The sequence below is a fragment of the Vulpes vulpes genome, chromosome 1 (genome assembly GCF_048418805.1).
Source record: "Vulpes vulpes isolate BD-2025 chromosome 1, VulVul3, whole genome shotgun sequence".
In the NCBI taxonomy this organism is placed as follows: domain Eukaryota; kingdom Metazoa; phylum Chordata; class Mammalia; order Carnivora; family Canidae; genus Vulpes; species Vulpes vulpes.
The window spans coordinates 187,975,744-187,992,987 of record NC_132780.1 but is presented as its reverse complement, the minus strand read 5'-3'; the positions used below and the strand labels follow the sequence as shown (position 1 = coordinate 187,992,987).

At 40.0% G+C, this 17,244-nt stretch overlaps 1 protein-coding gene across 6 annotated transcripts in view; it reads right to left on the bottom strand.

Annotated features, from left to right (window-relative positions):
• The window catches only part of GRIK2 (glutamate ionotropic receptor kainate type subunit 2), a 641,615-nt gene that overhangs the window by 618,435 nt on the left and 5,936 nt on the right, over positions 1 to 17,244 (bottom strand). The gene's annotated exons all lie outside the window — the stretch shown is intronic.

The following is a 17,244-nucleotide window of genomic DNA, read 5'->3' as shown; positions in this document are numbered from 1 at the left end:
CAAATAAATAGAACAAATAAATTTAAGAGAATGCCCTTTAAAGAAAAATACTGGGTAAACTAACCTAGCAACAAACCCTGAGGAATTACCCATTTCAAAATGTTAATTGTTATGTGGAAGTGGCTTTTGAAGTTCAATTTAATTTCCTGAAAGCCCCAAACAACTCTATTTCCCTACAGAAAATAATTAAGCATCAGGGATGATAATGTGATTAGAAAGTAAAACACCTGGAATTTGCTTAGCAAATCAAAAGGCAAAGAGAGAAGTGCTGTGAAAGCTGCTCCTCCCCTACCCCTACCTCATCATCAGTGCTGCAGGGCCTCATGCCTGGCAGAAAAGGCCACTTCTACAACTGCAGAGAAACGCCACGATATTTATGTCACCTGTCTAATCGTCTACTGGGTTCTGGCTCCTCATATTCCTAAAGGGCACACCACTGGCACACCACGTCTGTGGGGTCCAACTGCCCTTGTGAGAACAGCATAGGATCCACAAGTATCTTTTTTTTTTTTTTACAAGTTTTTATTTATTTATTTATTTATTTATTTATTTATTTGTTTATTTGTTTATTTATTTATTTGAGACACAGAGAGAGAGGCAGAGACACAGGCAGAGGGAGAAGCAGGCTCCCTGTGGAGATCCTGATGCAGGACTCCATCCTAGGACCCCAGGATCATAACCCGAGCCAAAGGCAGACGCTCAACCACTGAGTCCCCAAGGGCCCCCTGATCTAGTATCTGATCTAAAGGAGCCTGCACCAATTACAGATACCAAGTACTCTGTGTGGCAAAATTAATTAAATGGTTGATTAACACTTATTTGGTACGTATATGCCAGGCATGTCACCAGGCACTATATGTGTATTATTTCTTTTTATCCCAAGAATACCTGTATATGGTAGATAATATTAATATTCCCATTTTACAGGTGAAGAAACTAAAAAGGGGAGACTCAGCAGCATGTTCCAATCATACAGCTCACGGCAGCAGAGCCAAGTTCAAACTCAGGTATGTCTGAATCCAAAACCCAAGCTCGTGACCCTATATTAGGGGACTGGTTGATAAATGACAAGCATCTACACAGTGGAAAGTTAGACACTGTTAAAAGTTGTTACAAAAATACTTGATGTCAGAAAAATATCCCAATAAATTGTCTATTTATTTTCTATTTTCTGCAATAAATATGTGTTACTCTGATAATAGGCCAAAGTATTTTGTTTTAATTTTTTAAAAAGCTAGTAGATAGAAACAAAATGATAACAGTGGTTTTTGGCCAAATGTCATAATTATGAGAAGTTTTATTTTCAGTTTTACTCTTCCCTATATTTTCCAAATGTGCTACAAAGCATTACTTTATGACCATACCTACACACAAAAGTTAAAAACTCTAAAAAGTTCCTTCCTAAAATGTTTAATTGGATGCCTATGGCAGAGAACAGCAATGGTGCTTCAATATTCACTCGCCATGTCTTCTATAGGAATAGACACTGAAATCTTCAGCTGTGTATATTTCCTGTAATGGGCTTCAATTCTCAGCCTCCTATGGGCTCAGGAGCAGACTAAGTTCCTTCCAGTAGGATGTGAGGTAAAATGTTCCGTACAACATCCAGAAGGTGTTCATTTATCTTGCTATTAGGAGGGTGTGTGAGAATACTAAAGTTCCACTTTATTTTGTAAAGATTTTATTTGTTTATTCATGAGAGACACACAGAGAGAGGCAGAGACACAGGCAGAGAGAGAAGCAGGCTCCATGCAGGGAGACTGATGTGGGACTCAATCCTGGGACCCCAGGATCATGCCCTGGGCTGAACGAAGGCAGATGCTCAACCAGTGAGCCACCTGGGCATCCCACGAAAACTCCACTTTAAACCATGAGAAAGGCCACACGAGATGGCAGATATAGACGCTAGAGTAGACAACTGAAAATACCATGAACCCCAGAAAGCTGTAGATCCACCATACCATCCCTCAACTACCCAAATCTAGACTTGTGTGTGAAGGAAAAGTAAACATCTCTTCTTGTTTTGATTTTCCAGGAAGTAGAGGGATGTTTCTGTGATATGTCACTGAGTCTACACCCTAACTAATACTTAAAATAATTTAGACTAGTTCTCCTTCCCTCTCTCTGCCCCTGTGTGTGTGCTCGCAGAAAAAATACATTAATGGCATCACTATGATTTGAGACAGGAGGCCCAGCTACAGACTGCTGGTTGCTGGGGCCAGTGGAAAGAAGTAATACAAACAGTACAGCCAAGGGCGCTTGGGTGGCTCACTCAGTTAAACTTCTGCCTTCGGCTCAGGTCATGATCCAGGGTGCCACCACGCTTGTGCTCTCTCTCTCAGTCAAATAAATAAATAAAGTCTTTTAAAAGCTGATATTAACAACGGAATTGCAGAATAAATACATGTATTCTGTAGACCACAAGTCTTAGAGAAAAGTGCAAGCCACACACTTTAGAAACCTCTCCTTATAAATGAGGCTAGATGCTTCTCTTCATGCTAGAATAATTATTTACATATTACTGTGTGCACTTGTCACATTGTTTTGCAATTTTTTTGGATACTTATAGAATATGATATATCTTATTATTTTGAATGTGAGACCACATACTTTTTACTCTCAAATTCTTTTTTTTACTCTCAAATTCTTTGTGTCCTAGAGCCCACTACAGTATCTCGCATATTACCATGTTACATTTGCTAAATGAATGATTAAGAGAATGAATGAATAGATAATGAATTGGAGAATTGGCTGCTTGTACAGAGATGTATTATAGATATGTGTATGTTACAAATATGCAATATATGGTATATATTGGAGTATATACTCTAAATATTAGAGGAAAGTTATTTCTATATATGTACGTTTTGATAAATTATATCAAACTAAATGTACATTTAGTCAATAAGGTGAATTCTAGCAAGGTATGGAAATAAAATATTGAAACAGAATCTATAGTATGGAATCGAAAAACATACATTTTAGGCATCTGGGTGGCTCAGTAGGTTAAGTGGCCAACTCTTGATCAGGTCATGATCTTAGAGTCTTGGGATTGAGCCCCACATTGGGCTCTGCACTCAATGGGGAGTCTGCCTGAGGACTATCTGCCCCCCCCCCCACTCATGCTCTCTCTCTTTAAAATAAATAAATAAATCTTAAAAAAATAAAAGAAAAGAAAAACATACATCTTGCTGCCTGGCAGTAAAAAACAACACCCTTAGGAACCTTCATATAATGTATTTTTTTTTTAAATAATCAACTAAATTTTAGGGAAACTTTCATATTTACTGAAGCCTTAATTATATCTTGCTTCCCAATTATCATGTGATACCAGTAATCAAAGAACTGGACCAGATATGCTGAACAAAGAGTTGGTGAATTGAATGGCAATTTAAATTAAAAATAGAATAATCGTGGATGGAACTGGAGGGTATTATGCTGAGTGCAGTAAGTCGATCGGAGAAGGACAGTGTATGTTCTCATTCATTTGGGGAATATAAATAATAGTGAAAGGGAATATAAAGGAAGGGAGAAGAAATGTGTGGGAAATATCAGGAAGGGAGACAGAACATAAAGACTCCTAACTCTGGGAAATGAACTAGGGGTGGTGGAAGGGGAAGAGGGCGGGGGGTGGGGGGGAATGGGTGACGGGCACTGAGGGGGACACTTGATGGGATGAGCACTGGGTGTTATTCTGTATGTTGGTAAATTGAACACCAATAAAAATTAATTTATTAAAAAAAATAGAATAATCAAAATTGAGTGTTGATAGGAAGCTTTCAGCATCCTCCTTACAACCATAGTACAAAGCATTACTTCATCTTCTGATAAACAATTTAATATTATCACTTTCTTATTATCATCTTAGACATTATTTTAATAAAAGAGAAAAAGAAAGATTACTTATACTAAATGAGGCTTTTTCTTATTAATATATAGTGATTTTTTAATATTCAAGTTTAGTGGCCTTATAATATATGCAGTACAAAATAACAATAAACAAATTGGAGGGTTAAAATTCTCTCTGCAGTTCACTTACAAAATATGGCACTTAGAAATCTTAGCTAAGATTCTACCTTTGTTTGTATTAAAAATGCTGATGTAACCTGGCTACCTGCTAGGAAATAAAAGATGTACAAAATTCATAGAACTTTGAGAAATTCATTTCCGTTAATATTTACTTATGGCTATCAAGTTTAATAAAGTCAGAGATTCCTACCTAAAGCCGATAAATGAGTATCCTTGAGTAAATGTAAATTTATTAATTTTTTCTCTACTGTGAGGTTTTATATATCCTACATATATATAAATTTATCCTACACAAATGGAGAAGTTAAAAATGTAGTAATTCCAGAACTACAATTGGATAAATATATATGAATAAAACCTGTGAAATTCATGTCATTTAAAAGAATTTTTCATAATTTGTCTTCCAGAGACCTGCACACCAGCAGATACATTTCTCTGAAATTACATATTTACATATCCTCAATTGTTAAATCCCCTCTGAACTATTTTAATTAAAAGACTTTATAATACTTGAACACATATTGGTAAACATAGCTGAGCCAATTAAAAAACTTCTGAGGAATAATAAACTTAATTTGATGAATTTCTTCAATATTTATCTTAAAAATATGATTAGCATGTGATAATGATGAGTTTAATACATTTGACTATCTAAGCAATCTACGTGTACTACTTCAAAGTTGTACCATCAAAAAGGTGTCTTCTGTATGTAATTCTGTACAGTCTCCCAGATGGCAAGTTAAGTTATAGGAATATACTTAATAAACTGATGTTTTACCCAGTAGGCAATAAATATGGAAAACACTTAGCTACCAATACTTTGGACTGATAAAGTTATTATCAGTTTTAATGCTAAAGTAGAATATGGAATATGGAATTATTGACAATGTCTATCTTAAATAAATACATAAGAGCATTCTGGTTTCATTTCAAACATCATGTCCAGATTTCAACTCTTGGCACCATGATCTAACAATGACCCAGAGACTGTAATCAGAGTAATGAAGATGGGGATAGTGGTAAGCATAATATTGTCCAAGAGGTTTCTAAAGACCACCACCTAGGTTAGACTCTATTTTTAGCCTAGGTTCTAGGCCATTTGCATGTATTCATGGCAACTCAGTCAGTGTCCTCTCAACTAGAGCAGCTGTCTACTGGAACTTTTTCTGATAGATTTTGGGGAAACAAATCTTTAAATTGATCTATTAGAGGCTCATCTGGTAGGAGGTTAAGAGGGAAAGGTCCCAGAGCTATACATCACCTTAGACATTATTTGTAAAATAATATACCTGTTTAAGGTCCCTTTGGGCTGTGGGCTCAGTTATGTGAGTATGAATATTCAAATGTTTAGGTCTTAAAGAATCAATCCGTTTCAGTGGTATGCTGAGAGCCCAACACTATGTATATTCAGAGGAGTAATGTAACATCTAAGCCACAACCCTATTTATAAAATTTGCTCATTGTTTTACACAGTCTAGTCATGATTATCAACTACTAATCCAGAAATCTGAAGCATCTGCCCATTATAAACAGAGGAATGTAAATATTAAGTTCAAAATATTAAGGTCATATTTTGGAGTATCTAGCTCAATAATTGATTCTCAACCTGCCTGGAATTAAAAATAAATAAATAAATAAATAAATAAATAAATAAATAAATAAATAAAGCAAAGGTACTATACGCAGCTGTAAATAAAAAAAGAAACATTTTAAATAGGTCAAAAACAGAGGGAAACAAACCATAAGAGACTGAATTATAGAAACAAATTGAGGGTCACTGGAGGGGAGGTGGGAAGGGGGATGGGGTAATTAACTGGGTGATGGGCATTAAGAAGGGCACTTGATGTAATGAACACGGGTGTTAAATGCAACTGATGAATCACTAAATTCTACCCCCAAATTAATAATACACTATATGTTAACTAACTTGAATTTAAATAAAACCCAAAACAATGAAACATTTTAATCCGCAAAATACATAGGTTTGGGAACCAGGAATTTAAATTATTTAAAGCTTCTATTCTGAGTGAAACAAGGTTTGAGAGCCACTGGTCTGATCAAAGTTTGTTGCCCATGCTTGAATCTATCCTACAGAATCCCTACCTAAACACAGACCTTTTGGGAGAAGCAAAACTGGTCCAGATTTTAAAGGACAGTTGATGTATGGAAGAGCAAAAGGAAGAGAAGTGTTCTTAGAGAACCAGCTGAGGATGAGTGACTGGAACATTTTCCCTCCATCCGGGAAGGCTTCCTCAGGGATCAGCCTAGAATTCTCAGAGAAAGATGACTGAATGAAAAAGTACTCCTTCCTTCACCCCCTGGAGGCAAGAACTCAACTATATTTTCACCTACTCCAGCATCAGTTCTGCCGCAATGGGCTGGCTGCTTCTAGAAAACCCCAAAACTAGATAAGATAGGAAGGTATTTTCAACCTCTATTTTAGTCCATTCCTCCTCTAGATAATCATAAAAATCTTGAGACTGCCTCTCCTTGATCCCACTCTTGATGGTTGGGAATTGTTGATCCAAAACCTCATTATCCTCAACATCCAAGGAATTTTCTTCATAAACTTCATATTTTGAGGTTTGGAAAACTTTAAAAAATTTTTTTTTAAAGTTTTTTTATTTATTTATGATAGTCACACAGAGAGAGAGAGAGAGAGAGGCAGAGACATAGGCAGAGGGAGAAGCAGGCTCCATGCACCAGGAGCCTGACGTGGGATTCGATCCCGGGTCTCCAGGATCGCGCCCTAGGCCAAAGGCAGGCGCCAAACTGCTGCGCCACCCAGGGATCCCCTAAAAAATTTTTAAATATAAAAATGTATTATAAGTTAAATACACTTTTCCAAATGGTCCCCTGGATTTTCCAGTGTGAATGGATAGGGGAGAAGAAGGCATTGTCATCTGTCTCTATCCACCTATATGTGAGTCCCCCAACATTAGGTTAAATCTTGGGGAAAAAGAGTCAAAGGTAAGTTACAGACACCTTGGGAAAGATTGTGAGGTTAATGGTGTAAGGGTGGTACCAAAGTCTATATTATGCCTTAAAGAGTAAGCCACGGAAGAACTGCCTAGCATAGCTCCTCAATAAAGATGCCAGTGTAACCATAAAAAAAAGTCCTACTTACCTATCCCAAACAACTGTAACAAATCTGAGTGTCTATGAAACTTTCCTGATGAACAAAAAGATCAAATACAGTCACTCGTGTAACCTGAAATACAAAACTTGAATAACAGCTAAAAGTTCATCATGGGCAGATGGATGAAGAATGAAGTATATATGAAATCAGACACAGCTTTCTAGAAACTGTGAAAACAAACTAAAAAAACCTACGCAGTTGTGAAAAATCTTAAATCAAAGGACATAGCATAATGTCTTTGCTACGCAGTTGTGAAAAATCTTAAATCAAAGGACATAGCATAACGTCTTTGCTTATTATTTTTATTTTAGCTATGATTTGTTTCCTACTTGTATTCTGTATATTTGATAATGCCAATCAAATTCCTGATGTTAAAGAAGAAACAGAAATTACGGACTTGCTCTTCTATGAAACTACCAACTGAGAAAAGGTTTGTTCTATTAGACAATAAATCCTTTTCAATGTATTTATAATAGCTTCAAGTGCATTCTGAAGAAGAGTATTTGAGAGTAATTTAGAAAAGACAATCTTAAATGTTTACGCACAGTTTAAGAAGCTGAATTAAATGTACATGAAATTAACAAGCATTACTTTGCTTCAAACATATACAGTAAATAAACAATTATACTTTCAATTCCAAAAGTCGTTTTTCTGCTATTAAGCAGAATGTTCTGTACATTTTCCTATTAATTCCAATATTATCCTTGAAAGATAGACACAGAGCAATAATACCCATCCTATAGAAATGGAAGTCAAGGCCCAGTGCAATTCAATTATTTTTCCTAATCACTAGATCACTAGATGACAAAGTCAAGAGTAACATTTATAACTCAAACAACTGAACTCAGAGTCAGAAGTCCTGAAAGCATGCAGAATTAGAAAATATTACTAACAATGAACCTATTCTACTGGTTATTTTTAATTTTGATTTAATTTTTAATTTTGATTTAAAATAATTTTATTACATAACATATATAACTACAACAGTGTGATATATATAATTATTATATATTCTATATATATACTTCCGGGAATGGAGATCTCTTTGAGTTAGACATAAAACACTGAGGATTTCTTGGAGGCAATTTATTTTTATTCCTCAAAGAAGCTAACAGTGCTTTTAAATTGTCCTCCAATGCATTTTTCCTTAGATTAGCTGGAAACTTTTCCTTGGCTAATCATGTCATCTGGCCATATGTTAAAAGGACGTTGCTTTATTTCATGTCAGGATTTCACTTCAAAGGTATCTGTGACCCCAGACCAAGAACTTCTTAAAGGCTTCAATGATCAAGGACAAGGATGGGTCCTTTGCTTTCATTTTAGTAGGACCGAGAAAGGAGATCCACTTACTCTTCATAGAACACAACCAGCAAACTGAGAAACCACTTGACTGCTTGTTGCACACTAAGTAAAGCTCATCCTTTCACCTTCAATGGCTTTCCAGAGGCTACATACAGGAGTCCAAATCCTATGACCTAAATATTAAAGCTCTGAAAAAGCAAGGCTTTATCTATCCTCCATAGACTGAAAGATAGATAAGAGGACAGAGCTGGCTGGTCCATTCCCTATCCCAAAGCCTACCTTCTTAATTTCTGACTAAATTTCTTTTCTTATGCTGAGTCTTTTGCCGATGATACATCTCCCTGCTCCATCCCCACCTTCCCTATCACACCATTTTTTATAGGCCCCAGCCAGAGTCCCATTTCTTCTATAAAAATTCAAACCCACAATAATCTCCTTTGAACAACTATTGTATATATTTTCTGCACCTCTCCCTCGATATCTCTCAATTTTTTTCTTTAATTGGACTACAAACTTCTTGAGGCAGAAGCTGGGTCTTAGAATTCTATTCACCTGACACATAATATGTACTCAATTACTATATTGTATGACTGAAAGTGGAAATGAGAATAACAAGAAAGAAGGAGAAAAAGAGAAAAGGGATAATCTATGAGATAATGTTCTATGAAAGAAAAATGAAGAAAACAAAGCAGACAAATGCTTAGGGGAGCTACCTGAACCAGTCAGTGGCTTTTCCTAAAATTGGTGCAAAGCACAGAGTCAGAGTCTACATTGGAAAAATAACATAATTTGCTGAAAAACATCACTAGACCAACAGGATATTCATGTTTTGGTGTAAAATCTGACACTAATTATCTGTGACCAGAACAAGCTATTTTACTCCTCTTGGCAATTCATCTCGAAACTAAGGATACTAGTTTTGATGATCTTTAAAGCCCCCTTCATCTTGAGAGAATCTTCACTTCTGGGCAAGGAGGAGCCTCCATTACAAGGTATGATAATCTGAATATAGAAGCTTCAGCTGGTAAAAAGAAGGGCAATATCAAAAGGACAACATAAAATAGATCAAATACCTATGACTATACCAAAGCAGGGAATTTTTTTAAAATATTTTCTTTGCTTATTTGATCATGTAAGCTGAGAAATATTCTCATCGTAATAGGTCAAGGACTCAGAGTAAGACTGAGATAGACACTGAAATGGGAATGAAAGGCAACACCTTACAAATACTTGCTCTAGTTCAATGATGGAAAAGTGGTTTGTTGATTTTAAATGATATGCAAAGCATTTAAGGATCCTTTTGACTGGGAAGAGATACATCAATGTAAGAATATCATTGACATCTTATTTAAAATGATCACATATGCTCAAAGATTTGGACCAATACAAGCAAGAAGATCAATTTACAAAGCACTGAGATGTCTAGCAGTAAATCTGGGAAACGCTGTTATCAAATGGCATTTGATTTCTCTGTTTTCTCAGTCTCCCCTTCACATCAGCGCTAATCACTCAGCACTCCCTTAGGCACCAGGTATTCTTTGGTATCTGAGTATCTCTGTCACAGACAGAATCGATCAATCTAATAAACTCATCCTAACTTTAGAGTCTAGGGACTATGTGTTCTCCCTTCCAGAATATACTTGTCTTACAACAAGGCCATGGAAGGACACAGATGTATAACCAAAAAGGAAGACTGAGAGAATTACACGTACCTGTGGGGAAAATATCTGAAAGCCACAACCTCCCCACACTCGTTCACATCTTCACACATAAGCCCTGCTGTCTAGTGCCCTGGCTCTCCACACCATCCAGAGAAGAATGTTGAGTTTCTAGTTTAGGAGATGAATGGTTTAACTCAATCTATAAGTAAATACTATATTTGAATGCTGCCAAGGGGTGGGTATAGCTCAGTGGTAGAGCATTTGACAGAACACTGCCATAAATACAGAGGTACGTCAAAGCCCAAATATAAAAATAACATGAAAAAAAAATTTTTTAAATCTTGCAGATAGATTTTGGAGGTCTTCCCTAACCTCCTACTCACATTGGCTTTATCAGATTGGTTTCTTATGTCAATTGCTTTTAAATTTGTTGCTTTGAAAATACAGTAGCATGAAATGTTTGGCCCTAAAGGTGACAAGTCTTACTTATTTGGGGATCAAGGAAGAATGAGAAAAGTCTGTGTTCCTTAGAGAACCTGTGGAATGTGGGGAGGGCTGAAGGGTGACTGGTGACCTCTAGGCTGCTTGCTGCTTTCAATTTCAACAACTTAGATATTTAAAACCACATTTTTAAATTGCGTACGATTAAAATCTTGGAGATTTTCATATGGAAACTTGGGTTTGGGGTTTTTTGGAATTATTAAAGGAATGGACAACTTTGAATAGACAATTCTGCAAGGAAAAACACAGATGAAGGGGTGAACAATCTCATAATAGACTAAGGCTTGACTTTTACATTGGGACTGGCTGTCCTTCAGTGTTGCCAATGTAAAGCAGGGAACTGTGCTTTTTGGGGGGAGAATGGACCTGAATGGAATGAAGTGTGGTAACCAGAATGCAGAATTTTCAATAAGAAAAATAAATAAATAACAGGATTAAAAGGACAACATAAAACATCAAAAACCTACGACTATACTGAGAATTGCTTTATCACCCCTGCAGTTTCTCTACTATAGACAAGCTTTGCTTATAAGTTTAAAAAAAAAAAATACCAATGACGAAACTTTAAACAAAAAGTCCATTTTTTCCTTTCCAGTTACGGAAAAGAATTCATCATCATCACTTACCCTCAACACCCTGTATACTCTCAAAGAATTTTAAGTGCCTTTTGTGTTTGAAATAAGAGACATATAATTCAATTTATTAGGTCAGCTCTTAAAAATATTTCCTTATTCAAACTTGCTTCTAAACCTAGGTTTAGAACATATATGATGAAGATCCAAAGAAAGCTTATTTAACCTACATTAAATCTTGATAATGCATTAATGAGTCTTTTAAAGGGATAATTTTAATTCCCCAATCTTCAACCATAAAGACTATATAGTGCTAATCTGCCTTGCCCTTTCGATTAAACTTGTTAAGGGCATTCTATTTAGTCAGCACCCGGAATGGGCCATTAAAATTCTTGTTCGGTAAGAGTTGTGTTCAGTGCTCTGTTGTTTTAAATTCCATTAAATCCAAATGGTCTTTATCGCCCCATGACCACCGTGACTTCAATCAGCCAATTTAATTACCTTACAAAATTGTCAGCAGAAGCAGCAAAGAAAAACAGGAAGCCCTATGACGTTATCAGATTGAAATCTTCCTCTTTGGTGTTTAATCTAGACTAGTCAATAATGATGATGTGCACCTACTTCCATCCCTTTCAGGGGCTTTTGACCTTACCTTTCATGCTAAGATTTAGGGTTTAAGATTCATTTGAAGCATTCCTAGTACCTTGATAACTAGACTATAAATTGAAAGCCTATAGAAGATGATGCTTCATCACCCAGATACAAGACAATCAACAATTCCATTTCAATACATCCAACCATTGTACTGGGGAAAACCTAGGGTCTCCCACAACACCCAGGTATTATGGATGCAGTGGATTAATGATTTAAATATAATGCATTTGAAAAAGTGAACTGCTTTCTACTCTGATATGTATGAAATGGACATTAACAATTTTCAGGGAACAAGTGTAATTGGACCTACAATAATAGAGGAAAATCTTAAGAACAGAAAGAGAAAATGAGTTCCTCTCCCTTGAATTCCCACTACAAAAGAGCAAAGCATTTTCTGTATCAGAAAATTTGACAATTAAAAGAAAATAAAAAATTATGTCATCTCTATCATAGACAACACTTTATTTAATGGTGAATAGATTTGAAAAGGGTCTGATAATCAATGATACATCCTGCGTTTGGTCTATGGTATGTTCCTCCTTTGTGTGGGAGCAATTCACATTAACTTTCCTGTGCTGAGTAAATGTTGAAACAGTGTCATTTGAGAATTCAGAGAATGAACACACTGCAATAATCACTTGAATTAAACTAAAGAGCGGAAGGTGTCTGTCTAAAGAAATGTCTACCGACATATAAACCCCTGTTCACTTCTGAAAGACAACCTCATAAAGCCTGAAAATATGTTGAGTTCCATGTGTCTGGGTGGAGAAGGGCTGCTATTTCTAGAGGACGAAAAGAACATTTTTCAAAGTCATTTTCTGAAATGAGTGTGCCTCTGTTGATGGATCACATCAGAGTTAGTCTTTGAAGCTTTAAGAATAAGTGAGAACTTATGTGAAAAACAGAATTTTTTAGTGGCCGTTGTGTTGGCAATTCTTGGAAAGATTTCCCTCCCCTGCTTTCCAGAGCTCAGCTGAGCAGGTGTTCGGGCTTTATCTGTTTCAAACAGTAGCCGCTATTACTCCCCCTTCCCCGCCTCTGAAGAGCCAGTATTCCTGCTTCCAGATGTAAGGCCACTCCTCCCTCCCGCCCACCTCACCTCCCAAAAGAAGAAAAATCTCTTTCAAAGAACCTGTAGAGAGTGACAGCTTCTAAGCTCAGTCAATTCACTCGCTCTCCTTGATGTTGTAGTACATCTGCTACTAATTATTATATCTGGGAGCCCATAGGATGCCCAGCAAATAGGGGGATTTCCATAGGAACTCTTTCCACTCCTTCTCACATTGTGGGTTTTATTATCTGAGCTGTCCCTGAGCTAGCCATCTTCACCTTCCGCAGGTGTGCTGGGAGGTGGCTACGTGCTGCGCCATAGAGTGGTGGTCAGTGTGCAGCAGCCAGGAGGGCTGAGTGCATCTGGGGGGAAGACCTCGCCTGTGAAGCCTTTAAAGAAAGCCCTTTTACTGGCCAGCTTAAAAGAAAAGCTAGGTCGAAACAACTGAGGGAAAGAAGTGGCCTACATCACATGCTCAGCTCCTCCAACTGGACTAGCTTGGAGAAGCTGCCCAGGAGTTTGGGGGAAAGTTTGGGTTGATGTCTTGGCTCTTGGCGTTCTAAATGCCAATTCAGTTAAGGACTGAAAAAAATCACCTGACCTCGAAGATCGAAGATCTGAAACAAGTGGTAGCTCGAGGAGTGACTGCTCAAAGAAGATGCCAACGCCCCCAAACCACAAAACGGACTGCTAGCCCAGGAAAGCCCCCAACAGATCCACTTTCTACCTCCACGCTTTCCCAGGAGCAGAGGTCTGAACAGAAAAGGGAGAAAGGGAGGCTAATGTAACAAAAGCAGTGTTCAAGCACCGGGAGCTGCAGTAGTTTAGCAGGGAGACTGGTATTGGGGGCACGCCCCCGCCAACGGAAGGAGCCTGCCTTTGCCCTCCCCAGCCAGTCGCTGGGACACAGCTGCAGAGACACAAAGGTGCCTCATTTACATGGTGCAGGGACCCTCGGTGCCCGGGCTGCAGCCAGCTGGGGGCTGCTGGGGCACCTGGAAAAGCTGGCTCTGAGAACGTCTGACCTGGAGTGGAGGAACTGACTCTACCTGCCCGGCATCCACTTTGTCCACCGATATCCTCTCACCAGGTGGGTGCTGTGGGCCAGCTCAGAGGTGCGCAGCCAGGATCAAAGGCCCAAAACCGCCCAACCCCACGGAGAGGCGTGAGCCCTCCCCGCTTCTGAGGAGCTGACTCCAGGCTGACCATCAGCCCCTTCCCAGACTGTCCCGGGCTGTCTTAAAGCTCCGGGAAGCCTCCCAAGGTCCAGCGCTCCACACACCTTCTCTCGGAGACGTTTGCTAAGCAAATGAGGAGCAGGCCCGGCGTGAAACACAGTGGGAGCCAGGGAGGGTGGGAGGGGTGTGCCCAGACAGGCGCTCCTAGGCGTGGCTGCCTAAGTTTTCCCGGGCACTAGAGAGGCGTCCTTGTGCCAAAGCGTCGGACTTAGATCTCGAGAGTGCATTTGCCTGCGGGTGTTTGCGTAGATGAGAGAGAGAGAGAGAGAGAGAGAGAGAGAGAGAGGGCAAGAGAGTGAGCACCAGAAAAAAAGAGAAAGAGAGAGAGGGAGGGAGAGAGTGCAGGAGAGAGTGTGTGCAAGAGAGCCCCAGCACAAGTGAGTGAGCTTTGTACCCGGAAGATCTGCCGAAATGAGAATCGCAAAGGACTAGGCAAGGGTCAGCATCCTGTGCAGGCAGCTCCCCAATCCACGGACTTTGATAGGAGGACACAGGGTCAGGGTTGGGTTAAGGCCCTTGGGGGCGGGGGGGGGGGGGGGGGCCGGGGGGCGTCAGCTTGGAAGGCGGGGACTGGGATGGAAAGGACAGCACAGAGCCCTTGAGGGCGGTTTTCCACCACCAACGGGAATGGGGGCTGGAGCAGCCTCCTGGCGGGGCTCCCCAGTTGCCATAGCACCAAGGCTGAGTCGCTGGGTGGCTGGCAGCCTCTAGTCAAGCCCGGTCGGTGGGGGAAGTGGGGAAGGGACTGGTTGCCATCTCTTCAGCAGAGGCAGCACTTCTGACTCACACCTGGCAGGCCACTGCCCGGGGGTAGCTGCTCCAGCAACAAATCCAAACCCTGCCCTTACAAGACAGGAGATTAGGATGAGGTTTTGGTTGGCCCTTTAAATCAAAGTTGAAATTAACCTTTCTCAAGAATGGCTTATACACACTCAACCAACCATCCAGCCCACTCAAAACATGTTTTCCCCCATGAAAAACAAACAAACAAAAAAAAACAAAAAACCTACCATTGCAACCAAATAGGCCCAACAGGGAAATGGTCCAATGATTACAATGCACACAATCCTTCCCTATAACTCAGGTAAGAAATCAGAGAAAATAGATCTCCACGTGGAAGATGTTTGAAGATAATGGAGAAAATAACAGGTTCTCTAAAAACTGAGCTGTTGGTCTAGGGTATCAAGGCACTGTGAGAAGGTCTTTGCCTACTCTCCTATTTCTTAAGGACATTCTTAGTAAGCATTGGTCTAGGAAAATATATTTTTGTGTGTGTGTCAGCTCTTTTGGAAAGCTGCTACACACTCTGCTATAGTCGCCAAGATTTTTAATATGAAGATATGAAATGATCAGCGAATGTAACAATCTAATGATTCAGCAAATATTGTGCTGCAAGACAAGAGCAGCAATAATTAAATCTTTAGAGTATTGGTGGCAGTTTTTCGGCTCCAAGTCTTCTTCTTTTTTTTTTTTTTCCACCCAGTCCACAAGCAAACACGCTAAAGCACACTCATTCACAAACACATTTCAGAAGATACCTCAGTATTCCAAATAAGTAGGTTGTATTACTCAAAATATTGGGCAAAACTACCATACTGTAGCATTTACCATGCTTGAAGGAGAACAGCTGAACACACACACACACACACACACACACACACATTTTCAATGATACAGGAACCTGTTTAATCTCATCCAAAGAAACAGGCATTCCTGTGGACGCTTGTTGCTAAGAGCAACGTGCTTAAGTACCATCTAAAGGCATGAAGAAAGCAGAAAGAAAAAAAAAAAAGAAATGTTACAGTGGGAATTTAGATATAACCTGTTGTCTCTCTTTGTGATAACCAGTTTTCTGGACTCCAGGTATTTACATGTTGAATGGGGGAAGGGGAAGGCAGGATTCCCCCCCCCCCCCTTTTTTTTTTTAATATGTGAAAAGCTTTCCTACCCTGGTTCCGCAAAGCCTGAGAAAGATGAGAGATTTTATCATTTCCAAAAAAAAAAAAAAAGCACTTGGGAAAATGGAAAGAGAGAAGGTGCTGTTGACATGATAGGAGACACAGGCAATCACTTCAACTTAAATTTGACTGACAATGAACCTGTTTTTATCTCAAAGACACATGCTCAGGATTATATGGTTTCTTGCACTCTTTGGACTAAATCCACTTGAACTGTCAAAGGAGGCACCCACGGTGGGAGCATTCAGCTGGTTGGCTTTCTCCTCTCTCCCTCTTATCTACTTAAGGGAACTTTCCCTGACTAGTTCTGCTCCCACTAGAACCCCATTGGCCATCTCCAGCAGCTGAGGGTTGCCCACGCTTCAGGTCCTCCAAGCAAACCTGACTAGCCTGCGTTTCCCGGAATCCCACGTTGAGATTCTCCTCCAAGCTCCAAAGGGGCCCTGATTCCTTAAGGAAAGCGGTAGATGCCTCTTAACAGAGAGCTGCCGCTCCACTCTCGTATGGAGCGGGGGAAATAAAGATGCAAGCTTGGACTCCCCAGGCTCAAGTCCTCTCCGCCCCAGCCACCACTGCTAATCATTCATGAGACCAGGACGGCGCCTTAAGAAAGCTGTGAGAGGAGGACCCACAAGTTGGAAACAAACAAAAAACCCCTCCTTGGGACACTGTTTCACTCCAGCTAAGCGGAGTGAAACAGCTTATCCTTTTGCTAAGTGGCGCCTTTCAACCTTATAACAATATATATGTAATGTATTTTTTTTTTTTAAGCGCTGTGTCCCCATAAGGGCGCCCGGCGCTGGAAAGCGGTGAAATGAACCCAAAAAGGCTCTCTGACCACCAAGGAAATCCAAAGGGTCAGCGCCTTTCAGTCGCGGGTGCCTGTCCGGGTCCCAGACGCCAACTCGCCCAGGAGTTTACCAGGTGCTGAGCTCGCGGCCCCGCAGGTGCGGATGCGAGGAGCCCGCGCGCCCCCCGCCCGCCCGCCGGCCCCGGAGGCTCCCGCCGCGACCTCGGGGCGCGACCGCCCGCTGCGCCCCCGGCGCCCCCACCGCCCCCGGCCTCGGGGCGTGCAGCGCCCACCACCACACGCTGGCACTCACTTCACCCTCCCGGGGCTTTGCTTTCTTATCTTTCTT